At 44.9% G+C, this 13,442-nt stretch overlaps 1 pseudogene; it reads right to left on the bottom strand.

Annotated features, from left to right (window-relative positions):
* Nucleotides 1-8,038: 8,038 nt before the first annotated feature.
* LOC113881491 lies at nucleotides 8,039-11,591 on the bottom strand (annotated as a pseudogene).
* Nucleotides 11,592-13,442: the final 1,851 nt, after the last annotated feature.

Consider the following 13,442-nt stretch of genomic DNA (forward strand, 5'->3'; position numbering starts at 1 on the left):
CAAGGTGTGGACCCAGGAGGCAGGGACACTTGTGTGCATCTCAGAGTCCATCTGCACAGGGACTTTCCAGGTCAGAGAAGCAGGAGCACGAGGTGGTGAGCCCTACGCCCTGGACGTGGTCACACATGGGTTGCACAGTCACTAAACAATCTTTGTCACTGTGGGTCCACCTTGAGTAGGATAATCTGCAGAACTGATACAGTAAATCTGTGTTCAAACATTGAGAAACTTCCAGAGCGTTTTCCAAAGTGGCAGCACCATTTTATATTCCCATCAGTATGTTTCATGCTTCCAATATCTCTACAGTTCCCAAGTGGCTCAGTGGTAAAGAATCTGCCTGCCAAAACAGGAGATGCAGTTTCGGTCTCTGGGTTGTGACGACACCTGGAGGAGGAAATGGTTCCGTTCAGCTCAGTTCAGTTGCTCAGTCGTGTCCGACTCTGCAACCCCATGAGCTGCAGCACACCAGCCCTCCCTGTCCAATACCAATTCCCAGAGCCCACCCAAACTCATGTCTACCCATTCCTATATTCTTGCCGGGATAATCCCATGGACAGAGGAGTCCGGTGGGCTATAATTTATGGGGGGGCAAAGAGTTGGACACTACTAGGTGACAGAGCATGCATGCAGGCAATATCTCTACATCCTCCCTGAGGATATGAATCCTGGTTTCTGGATTTTCAAGGAGGGGATGCTTCTTAGCTCCCCACGCGAATAAGCTCTGGCTTATATTTCCTGTTATAGTTCATAAACTTGAGAAAATCAGAGGTAAGATTTTTCCAGATTTGGCTAACACCCTAAGGATAAAAACATATTTTCTCTCTGGAGACTGCCCACACTTATATTTTGGCCTAAAAAAATTATTTCCTTCATATTGTAGTTATGGAAACTTTTTATACTTTATTACTTTTATTTTGTTTCCCTGGAAGTTCAGTTCAGTCACTCAGTCGTGTCCGACTTTCTGCGACCCCACGAATCGCAGCACGCCAGGCCTCCCTGTCCATCACCAACTCCCGGAGTTTACTCAGACTCACATCCATCGAGTCAGTGATACCATCCAGCCATCTCATCCTCTGTCGTCCCCTTCTCCTCCTGCCCTCAATCCCTCCCAGCATCAGAGTCTTTTCCAATGAGTCAACTCTTCGCATGAGGTGGCCAAAGTACTGGAGTTTCAGCTTCAGCATCATTCCCTCCAAAGAAATCCCAGGGCTGATCTCCTTCAGAATGGACTGGTTGGATCTCCTTGCAGTCCAAGGGACTCTCAAGAGTCTTCTCCAACACCACAGTTCAAAAGCATCAATTCTTCAGTGCTCAGCTTTCTTCACAGTCCAATCTCACATCCATACATGACCACTGAAAAAACTATAGCCTTGACTAGACTAGACTAGACTCTTCCCTGGAAGAGGCAGCCTTAAAACCATGCCCACCATGTTACTGGAAATGGAATCTCTATGACCTATTTTTTCACCCCTGCTATTTTTCTGGTGCCAGGGTAGGTCCCTGTGTACAAGTCCACCTCAACAAATGATATTTTTATCTCTTCTGTGAGCCAGTGCTCGTTTCTGAGATATTTGCTATCAGGTCACAATAAGAAACATATAGATATTGAAAGTGAGTGTAAGCAAGTAAACTTCTACCTTATTTCAATCCACACTGGTAATTGTCAGCATCAGATACTGACACAGGTTTTTTTTAAAGCCAAGATTGAGGCTTTATCTCAGCAAGCACAGTTAGTAGCTGCTGAGAATGAAAAGTTCAAGGTGAAGCTGTCTCAACCATTCCAGAAAACACACAGACTCCAAGAAGGGAGTGAACAGAAAGAGGTTGTTGAAACAGATGTGGCAGATGTGGAAGTGAAGGGTGTAGAACTGGTCATGTCACAATCAAATGTGTTGAGAGCAAATGTTGTCCCAGCTCTGAGGAACAACAGTAATGATATTGTAAATGCTAATATGGAATTAACCATCTGAAAAGAGGACCTTTTTTGGTGTTTCAAAAGAGTAACTGCAGCTGGGTTTGAAATTTGTACTGTTTCTATCAAAAACATTTTGGCTTCTTGTTGGATGAAAAAATATATATATATATAATTGGATTTGCTAAGATAGTTGAATCATTAGTTCTCCATCGACCAAGTCCCCATGGTTCAGGTAGGCTTGTATTCAGGCACCTGAAAAATAGCAGGAGTGAAAAAGCAGGTCACGGAGGGTCCATTTCCAGTAACATGGTGGGCTTGGTTTTAAGGCTACCTCTTCCAGGGAAACAAATAAAAGTAATAAAGTATAAAAAGTTTCTGTAAGTACAATACAAAGGAAATAATTGTTTTGGCCAAAATATAAATGCAGTAGTTTGGTGAAATTAGTAGTTTGGTGTCTGAACTAGTAATTTTTTAAGACTTTGATGGGGGTCACAAACTGATAAACTGATAAATATTATGGATATTTTCTCAGTAAGATGTTCATGTACAAAGGAATATAAAGCAATATAAAATATCAGTATAAACACACACACACACACACACACACACACACACACACACGGGCTTTCCCGGTGGCTCAGCAGTAAAGAAACTCCCTGCAATGCAGGAGCTGCAAGAGATGCGAATATGGTCCCTGTGTTGAGAAGATCCCCTGGAGGAGGACATGGCAACCCATTCCAGTATTCTTACCTGGAGAATCCCATGGACAGAGGAGCCTGGTAGGTAACAGTCCATAGGGTTGCAAGAGTCGGACATGACTGAAGTGACTTAGCAGATAACCCATGAAGATCCATAGAGGTTGGCTTTTTAATCCTAGAAAGAGACAAAGGCAAGGAAAGGACATTTTGAGTAATCATTTCATCATTCAAAAATGGACTCCACTTATCTAGAAGCTGGATCCCATCACAGAACATTAGAGAAGTGAAAGATGTCATATGGTAATCACTCATTCATCCACCCATGCCCAAGTCCCTAGAATGTACTAGATCAAGTTCTGGTCTAGATCACTGCTCCAAATACTGAAATTTGTCACTTTTTCCCCATCCCTTACCCTTTCCCCTGGGACTTCCCCGGTGGCTTGGTGGTAAATAATCTGTAATGCAGGAGACCTGGGTTCAATCCCTGGGTCAGAAGGATCCCTGGGAGGAGGAAATGGTGTCCCCACTCCAGTATTCTTGCTTGGAAAATCCCATGGACATAGGAGCCTGGCAGGCTACAGTCCATGGGGTCACAAAGAGTCAGACCCGACTTAAAGATTAAACAATGAAAACCCTCACCTCTACCTTCAAATCTATACCTACTTCCCAACTGAAGGGAATTTCACATGTAAACATTTTGGTCAGAGTCTGAGATTACCTACCTCCATGAAGGAGAAAAACTTGTTTCCTAAACATTTCTGCAGGTGGACATGGCACTAGGCTCCTCCAGTCACATGGACTCCAAATAAGGACACAGTGAGACAGAGAGAACTAAGATCATGGCATCTGGTTCCATCACTTCATGGCAAATAGATGGGGAAACAGTGGAAACAGTGAGACTTTATTTTTTGGGGCTTCAAAATCACTGGAGATGATGACTGTAGCCATGAAATTAAAAGATGCTTGTTCCTTGGAAGAAAAGTTATGACCAACCATGACAACTTATTAAAAAGCAGAGACATTACTTTGCCAACAAAGGTCCATCTAGTCAAAGATATAGTTTTCCCAGTAGTCATGTATGGATGTGAGAATTGGAGTATAAAGAAAGGTGAGCAGCGAAGAGTTGATGTTTTTGAACTGTGGTATTGGAGAAGACTCTTGGGAGTCCCTTGGACTGCAAGGAGATTGAACCAGTCCATCCTAAAGGAAATCAGCCCTGAATATTCCCTGGAAGGACTGATGCTGAAACTCCAATACTTTGGCCACCTGATGCGAAAAACTGATTCATTTGAAAAGACCCTGATGCTGGGAAAGATTGAAGGCAGCCGGAGAAGGGGATGACAGAGGATGATATGGTTGGATGGCATCTCCAACTTGATGGACATGAGTTTGAGTAACCTCCGGGAGTTGGTGATGGACAGGGAGGCCTGGCGTGCTGCAGTCCATGGGGTCACAAAGAGTCGAACACGACTGAGAGACTGAACTGAACTGAACTGAGACAGAGAGGCTGGCATCACACTGAAGGTTTTGATCTGCACAGCATGAATCGTGGTAGTGTTATTGAGTTGCCAAGGGCAGCAGAGACAGCAGGCCTAGCACCAGAGTCCATCCTCCAGCTAAGGGAGTGTCTGTTTTGTGAACAGTGGCTTCTGCTCCCCGTGCAGGGGCGGTGGTTACCATGTGGTTCCCCACCTGGGAGAGACTGTGGATGCTGAGCTGGCTGTGAATCCTCAGGCTGTTCTGTGACTTTTCCTGAAATAAAACGACAAATCTCACTCTCTTTCTCTCCTTTGCAACAAATTGAAATCCTTTTTCTTCTCACAAAGAACTTTATAAGAATATCACGTAGGGAAACTTTCAGAGATTTTTTTCCTGTGCTTTATTGAGATATGATTGATATAAAATATTGAGTAAGTGTACAACCTGTGATTTGATACTTTTCTCTATTGCACAATGATCAGCAGCAGAACTTTAGCTTATACCTGTATGATGTCACATAATTACCATTTTTTTTTTGTGGTGAGAGCATTTAGATCTGCTCTCTTAGCAACTCAGAGACTTTATGATATCAGACTACTTTCTAAAATGTCCAGCTGCCTATCCTGCTTAGAAGAGAAAACATGTATCTCCCAGAAAATGTCTTGACTTTTTCTTCCCATTTAAATGTGGATTTAAGCCCTTCCCCATCCTGGTCACTCTGATCACAAGCCTCAGTGGATCCAAACCTGACTAAGCATGAGGACTGCTTGTCAGGCTTCTTAGAAAATACTCAGGTCTCCTCCTAGACCCAGCTTCTCAGAGTGTTGGGCATGGAGTCCAGGAATCCCTTATGAACAAGTTCTACAGGGGAGGCTGATGCACAGCCATGTGGGAATCCTGGTCTATACCCTCACTACTAAATATGTGATCTGAAAGTCAGCAGCATCAGCTGCAAACTTGTTATGAATGTAGATTCTCAGGCTCTACTGCAAACTGTCTAGATTTAATGAGAGGTCTAGGTGAGCACCAGCATCTCCAGCTTGGTCACCTCACCATTTCCTACAGTTTCCTTTAGTGCATCACTCACCCTTCACCTCCTGTGTAGTGCAGCCAGACTGAAGCTTCTAAAGAGTAGTCACTATGGATTGTGTTCTGTGAAAAGCATTGTATGAATCCACATCTTACTCAGACAACATCAACACCCTTGTAGTATCATCTAGGTCTATATGATCTGGTGAAACATGGGATCTAATCTCAATTCCTCATTCCTCCAGCCGCACTTGCCTCCTGGCTCTTTCTTGAACATAGACACTCTCCTGCCCTCATGCATTTGCACAGGAGATTCCCCTGCCCAGAGAGAACTTCTTCTGACATCTGTGTGGACATTCCTTCATGTTCTTCACATCTTTATTCAATGGTCACCTTCTCAATAAGGCCCACACTAACCACATGATTGAAAGAGCCACCTTCCTTGTCCCTACACACATATGCTTCCTCAAAACACTTCCTAACCTCTAAGGCAAACATTCCCTCACTTACTAGGCTCACTCTGCCCCTTCTCACCAGAACACACTTCACAAGGCCAACAAGGTGTGTCTGTTGTTAGTTCACTGAGGTTTTCTAGATGCAAAAATAGTGTGTCATTTCTCTGGCAGACAACAAGTATCAGTTGAATGAATGATCAGTGTGGAGTGCCTCCTTATTCTAGAGACTGTGTCTTTATTAATGTGACCTCAGGCCATGTGCTCCCTCTTGGCCGCTACAGCACAACGTCCATTCACATTGATGTCAGTGCTGCCTGTATTTTCCCCACAAGGGCTGATGTCCCATCCCTCCCACAGAGATCAGTCTGCACTCTACACATAATGATATTTTCTCTTCAGAAAAGATGATGTCAAATGTATTCTTTTTAATGGTTGAGTAATACTCCATTGTGTATATGTACCATAGCTTTCTTATCCATTCATCTGCTGATGGACATCTAGGTTGCTTCCATGTCCTGGCTATTATAAACAGTGCTGCAATGAACATTGGGGTACACGTGTCTCTTTCCCTTCTGGTTTCCTCAGTGTGTATGCCCAGCAGTGGGATTGCTGGATCATAAGGCAGTTCTATTTCCAGTTTTTTAAGGAATCTCCACACTGTTCTCCATAGTGGCTGTACTAGTTTGCATTCCCACCAACAGTGTAAGAGGGTTCCCTTTTCTCCACACCCTCTCCAGCATTTATTATTTGTAGACTTTTGGATCGCAGCCATTCTGACTGGTGTGAAACGGTACCTCATAGTGGTTTTGATTTGCATTTCTCTGATAATGAGTGATGTTGAGCATCTTTTCATGTGTTTGTTAGCCATCTGTATGTCTTCTTTGGAGAAATGTCTATTTAGTTCTATCAGTTCTAATGAGGTGGATGAAACTGGAGCCTATTATACAGAGTGAAGTAAGCCAGAAGGAAAAACACCAATACAGTATACTAACGCATATATATGGAATTTAGAAAGATGGTAACAATAACCCTGTGTACAAGACAGCAAAAGAGACACTGATGTATAGAACAGTCTTATGGACTCTGTGGGAGAGGGAGAGGGTGGGAAGATTTGGGAGAATGGCAATGAAACATGTAAAATATCATGTATGAAACAAGATGCCAGTCCAGGTTTGATGCACGATACTGGATGCTTGGGGCTAGTGCACTGGGACGACCCAGAGGGATGGTATGGGGAGGGAGGAGGGAGGGGGGTTCAGGATGGGGAACACATGTATACCTGTGGTGGATTCATTTTGATATTTGGCAAAACTAATACAATTACGTAAAGTTTAAAAATAAAATAAAATTTAAAAAAAAAACAAAAAAGAAAAGATGATGTCAGGTTTATAGGTCCTATATTCTAACCTACTGTGAATCTATTAGATACTGCTTTATAAATCCCCATGAGCTTTGATTGAAGCCAGCACTAGGATTACTAGATCTAAGGGCAGAGAGAGGGACCAAGCTGCAGAGAAGGTAGAAATCCAGCAAGAGTTAAGACAAGATGTGAAACAACTGGGTCCGTCCTCTATGCTAATCCCCAAATCTGGTTCCTTATAAAGGATGCAGAAAGAATGGGAAGAGGAATCCAGGAAAAAGTCTTAGAGCTGGGAGAGATGAGAATTTCTCTCTTGATACCACTGAGATCCTGTATGCAGGGACCCCTTCATCTTGTGAGGATAATCATTAATGAAAATGACTCCTGCTGCTGTCAGAGATGAGGACACCCAGGGCAGAATGAGACCAGAACTCTACACATGAAAAAGAACAGTCATTATTCAGAAATAAACTAAATAAGCAAAATATAAGCATATAAACACAAAGAAAGGCAGAACCTAGCATAAGCTAGGCTGACCTGATTATGGGACCTCTTCACTGCCTATGGTCCTAGAGACAGGACAAGGCCCAGGTGAGTTCTCAGTTTGCAAGAACACAGGTCCTGGTGGGACAGGGAGCGACTGAAAGGACAAAGACAAAGCAGCTGAGAAGATGGCCCAAGCAAGACTGACCACATCAAATCCATGATACACTGACCACCAACTGGGCACAGGCCCCGACTATGCTCAGCTCCTCACAGCCTCCTCCTGTCCCTCTTGCAACAGACTGAGCACAGCAAGCATAACAATTCTGGAAGATTCTCAGTGCTTCCATGTACTTCCTCTCTCAAACTTTAGAATCCTCTCCCTTGCTATCCCTACAAACCTTCACAGCACCAGTTAGAAAAAACATTCATATAAATAGATTTTATTTTCAAAGGAAATATGACATAATTACTCAGTGCACACGAAGTGAAGACAGCAATGGAGAGGGTCCAGCTCTGTCTCTGCTGGAACAGGACAGTGGATCAGAGAGGAGAACACAGGTCAGGGTGGGGAGGGGGTGTAATGGGCAGGTGTGACCAGTCTCCCACCTTCTCACATTATGCTAATAGGAGCACAGACACATTCAGATGCAGCTGCAGAAAGAGGGGTCTGGGGATCTGACATCACAAAGTGGGACCGAGCATCACTCAGTCCCCACAAGGCAGCTGTCTCACACCGTGAGAGAAAAGAATCAGGATCCAGTTCAGATCAGTCATGTAAGGGCTGACATTCTCCACAGCCCCCCACATGCTCACATGTCCCACTCAGAGACCCCCACCACCCAGTGTGTCCTCTCTGCCCCAACCCCTCTCCCAATCTAGACGCCCCAGGGTCCCACCTTTAGGAACCATGAGAGACACATCAGAGCCCTGGGCACTGTCAACGCCTGGGGGAGAAGAAAACCAGGATGTGGTCAGAACTGACAGGAGAGAAACTAGAGAAGGAATTTTGAGGAGGGTCAGTCCCCCATAGCCTTCTGTCTGCACCCTCACAAGGGCCTCAGGAATTACATCCCTTCTGTACTTACTTGCAGCCTGAGTGTAGCTCCCTGCTTTTTCACCTGCAAGAAGAAAATATCACATGAGAGGCCATAGAGAAGACTGAGTCATGAGGTCCTAGAGGAAGCCCCTAGTTCTGGACCCCACAGAACTTTCTGGAACTGTGACCAAAATCCAGGACAAAATCAGGAGAATGAAGAAAGGTGCTGTTGGGGTGACTGCACCAACTACCCTTCTGGAGGTCTGTCCTCAGCAGGGACCCTTCCCTCTGATCTTCATGTGCTGAGAGACAGGCCCCGAACTGGAATTACAAGGTGAAAAATCTGTCTTTCATTTTCACATGTACTTTACAAAAGGGTCAGTGTTAGCATGGAGCTCAGACTCCACATGTGTGTGTGGAGGGTACTTTTCAATAACCAGGCAGGTAAACTTTTATCTGGGTTTGAAACTCCCAGTGAGACAAGAAAACTCAGATACCTCCGTCCCTTCCCTACCTAAGCGCTTCTTCCTCCATATCCCAGCCCCAGCCACCACAGCCACCACGAGGAGAACCAGGCCAACAATGATGCCTATGTTGGGGACGGCGGGCTGAGGAGGTTCTGTAGAGGAAAGAGAAGGGGCCCAGCACTCATGTTTGAGTCCAGACCTTGCTTAAGGGGTCCAGAAAGGCTTCAGCTTTATCTGAGAAGAAGCTCCACCCCAGCCTCCTCCCTACCCCAGGGTGAGGGTCTCCTGAAGCTCCTTGTGCTGCACTTTGCACCTGTATCTCTGCTCCTCTCCAGAAGGGCCTACCAGAGCCACCCATTTCTGGATGTTTCCATTCCCTGAAGGCCTGGTCTCCACAAGCTCCATGTCCTGGGTCTGGTCCTTCACGTCATGCTGCCAGGTCAGTGAGATATCAGGATAGAAGCCCAGGGCCCAGCATCTTAGGGGGATCTCATGGTCAGAGATGGGGTGCTGGGTCACATGTGTCCTTGGAGGATCTAGGGTGAACTTCTGATTGTTCAAGCTGGTTTTAGAAAAGGCAGAGGAACAAGAGATCAAATTGCCAACATCCACTGGATCATGGAAAAAGCAAGAGAGTTCCAGAAAAACATCTATTTCTGCTTTATTGACTATGCCAAAGCCTTTGACTGTGTGGATCACAATAAACTGTGGACAATTCTGAAAGAGATGGGAACACCAGACCACCTGACCAGCCTCTTGAGAAACCTATATGCAGGTAGGGAAGCAACAGTTAAAACTGGACATGGAACAACAGACTGGTTCCAAATAGGAAAAGGAGTACATCAAGGCTGTATATTGTCACCCTGCTTATTGAACTTCTATGCAGAGTACATCATAAGAAACGCTGGGCTGGAAGAAGCACAAGCTGGAATCAAGATTGCTGGGAGGAATATCAATAACCTCAGATATGCAGATGACATCACCCTTATAGCAGAAAGTGAAGAGGAACTAAAAATCCTCTTGATGAGAGTGAAAGAGGAGAGTGAAAAAGTTGGCTTAAAGCTCAACATTCAGAAAACGAAGATCGTGGCATCTGGTCCCATTACTTCATGGGAAATAGATGGGGAAACAGTGGAAACAGTGTCAGACTTTATTTTTGGGGGCTCCAAAATCACTGCAGATGGTGATTGCAGCCATGAAATTAAAAGACGCTTACTCCTTGGAAGGAAAGTTATGACCAACCTAGATAGCATATTCAAAAGCAGAGACATTACTTTGCCAACAAAGGTCCATCTAGTCAAGATAATGGTTTTTCCAGTGGTCATGTATGGATGTGAGAGTTGGACTGTGAAGAAAGCCTAATGCCGAAGAATTGATGCTTTTGAACTGTAGTGTTGGAGAAGACTCTTGAGAGTCCCTTAGACAGCAAGGAGATCCAACCAGTCCATTCTAAAGGAGATCAGCCCTGGGTGTTCTTTGGAAGGAATGATGCTAAAGCTGAAACTCCAGTACTTTGGCCACCTCATGCGAAGAGTTGACTCATTGGAAAAGACTCTGATGCTGGGAGGGATTGGGGGCAGGAGGAGAAGGGGATGACAGAGGATGAGATGGCTGGATGGCATTACTGACTCGGTGGACGTGAGTGAGTGAACTCCGGGAGATGGTGATGGACAGGGAGGCCTGGTGTGCTGCGATTCATGGGGTTGCAAAGAGCTGGACATGACTGAGTGACTGAATTGAACTGAACTGATGAAGGATGAATCATAAAATTCCCATTTAGTGTTACCTCCATGGGTCCCTGAAGCAGCATCCTGTGACTATCCTGAGAATAAACAGGACAGAGGGTTTGAAAAGAAGCAGCACAAACACCAGACACCAGCCTGGACTTGGAGGTCGGGGCATGTTCCCGAGTCCTTGGAAAGTTCTGGAGTCACGGTGAGAGACAAGGTAGGGGGTACCATGTAAGGGAGTGAATACAGAGTAATGGTCCTGACTTGGGTGGAGGCCGAATGACTCAGAAAAGCTGGAGTCAGGCCTCTAAACACATTCTCAGGGTGAGAACTGGCATCAGAGACAGTCATGGTTCACAAGATGGCACCCAGGGTGAAGGGGCACCACTGACCAGTTATTTCAGGGATAGTTTCCTGCTTCTTCCTCAGAGAGACTGGATTCCTTAATTGTCCTTCAGAGAAGTGGGGCCACTGACAGGTCACTCTCTTGTACAGAATATGAAAACCTGGGTGGATTTCTCCCTCTTCTGATGAGAAGCCGGGGCCCTATTTCTACAAGCACCCATTTTTTTCTCCTCGTTGGAACCCAGGTCCAGCCTGAGGGAAGATCAGGGAGGCCTCGTGCCCCTTGTACCTGTGCGCAGCAGCGCATCCTTCCTGTTCTCCAAGTGTCTGTGGAGCCACTTTATGCAGTCGCCCTCCAGGTAGTTCCTACTGTGACCTGTAGCACTGCCCTGCTGAAGCTTGAGCTTGGAGGTCTGAGCCACCCTGTCCACTGCGGTCCAGGAGCACAGGTCCTCGTTCAGGGCAAGGTAGGTAATCATTGCCGTCATAAGCAATCTACCAGAACCTGAGGCAATAACTTTTCAAATATGCAATTATACTTCTTTCAGGAGAAGACTGGGAGATGGGTGTTTCTGTCTGTTCTCTCCACATTTAATCCTGGGTGGGCGGGTGCAGGTAGCCAGTTAGAGGCTGTTTCTTTTTTGCTACTGTCCTGTTGGACCCAGTAACGCAAGCCACTGAACCAGGTGATCAAGGAGTGTGCCCTCTGGCAGCAACCACAACACCTGGGCAGCCATACGTGTGCACAAGCTCCTTTCACAGAGACACCGGTGACCTGGGGTGGGACAGAGGGAGAGCATGATGATGGCACCTGTTGGCTTCTCAGGAGTTTGGTGAAGATTACAGTTGACCCCTAGGTATGTGTTAGAAGTCTTAGCTTTTAAGATAAGGAAATAGGCTTCTTTCAGGGACAAGCTGGAGGTTTCAGTCTGTGTCTGTATGCTATGCCCTGGAGAGATAGCCACAGTGAGTCTGGGTGAACCTGTTTCTTAGTTCATTATAGCCTCATGGATTTCATGGACACAAACTGCATTGACTTTCAGAGGTATGTTTTGGAGGCCTACATCTCCAAATTTCACATCCACCATGACCACTGAAAACTCTGTAGCCTTGACTAGACGGATCTTTGTTGACAAAGTAATGTCTCTGCTTTTTAACATGCTATGTCTAGGTTGGTCATAACTTTCCTTCCAAGGAGTAAGTGTCTTTTAATTTCATGGCTGCAATCACCATCTGCAGTGATTTTGGAGTCCAGAAAAATAAAGTCAGCCACTGTTTCCACTGTTTCCCCATCTATTTCCCATGAAGTGATGGGACCAGATGCCAGGATCTTCGTTTTCTGAATGTTGAGCTTTAAGCCAACTTTTCACTCTCCACTTTCACTTTCATTAAGAGACTCTTTAGTTCTTCTTCACTTTCTGCCATAAGGGTGGTGTCATCTGCATATCTGAGGTTATTGATATTCCTCCCGGCAATCTGGATTCCAGCTTGTGTTTCTTCCAGCCCAGTGTTTCTCATGATGTACTCTGCATATAAGTTAAATAAGCAGGGTGACAATATACAGGCTTGACGTACTCCTTTTCCTATTTGGAACCAGTCTGTTGTTCCATGTCCAGTTCTAACTGTTGCTTCCTGATCTGCATACAGGTTTCTCAAGAAGTTGACCTTTACTATATTTACCTTAAAGATTAGGTAGACACTGCCTAATTGGTTAAAAGACACTGCCTAATTGGTTAAAAGACACTTAGTCCTTGGAAGGAAAGTTATGACCAGCCTAGACAGCATATCAAAAGCAGAGACATTACTTTGTCAACAAAGGTCCGTGTAGTTAAGGCAATCGTTTTTCCAGTATTTATATGGATGTGGGAGTTGGACTATAACGACAGTTGAGCACAGAAGAATTGATGCTTTTGAACTGTGGTGTTGGAGAAGACTCTTGAGAGTCCCTTGGACTTCAAAGAGATCCAACCAGTCCATCCTAAAGGAGATCTACCCTGGATATTCATTGGAAGGACTGATATTGAAGCTCCAATATTTTGGCCACCTGATGTGAACAGCTGACTCATTTTAAAAGACCCTGATGTTGAGGAAGATTGAGGCAGGAGAAGCGGGGGATGACAGAGGATGATGAGATGGCTGAATGGCATCATCAACTCAATGGACATAAATTTGGGTAAGATCCGCGAGTTGGTGATGGACAGGGAGGCCTGGGGTGCTGCGGTTCATGGGGTAGCAAGGAGTCGGGCACGACTGAGCGACTAAACTGAACTGAACTGAATTGGTAACTCTGTGATCCCTAAAAGTTGGTTATGAATATTAGATAAAAATTAATTTGCATCTAAAATTAAGTAACTGATGAATTCTTATTTATATATGGAGATTTTTTTTTTTGCAATTGTATAAAAAAGTGTCAAATGTTTAGTAACATACCTAAGCCATTAA

Source organism: Bos indicus x Bos taurus, chromosome 23 (genome assembly GCF_003369695.1).
Source record: "Bos indicus x Bos taurus breed Angus x Brahman F1 hybrid chromosome 23, Bos_hybrid_MaternalHap_v2.0, whole genome shotgun sequence".
Lineage (NCBI taxonomy): Eukaryota > Metazoa > Chordata > Mammalia > Artiodactyla > Bovidae > Bos > Bos indicus x Bos taurus.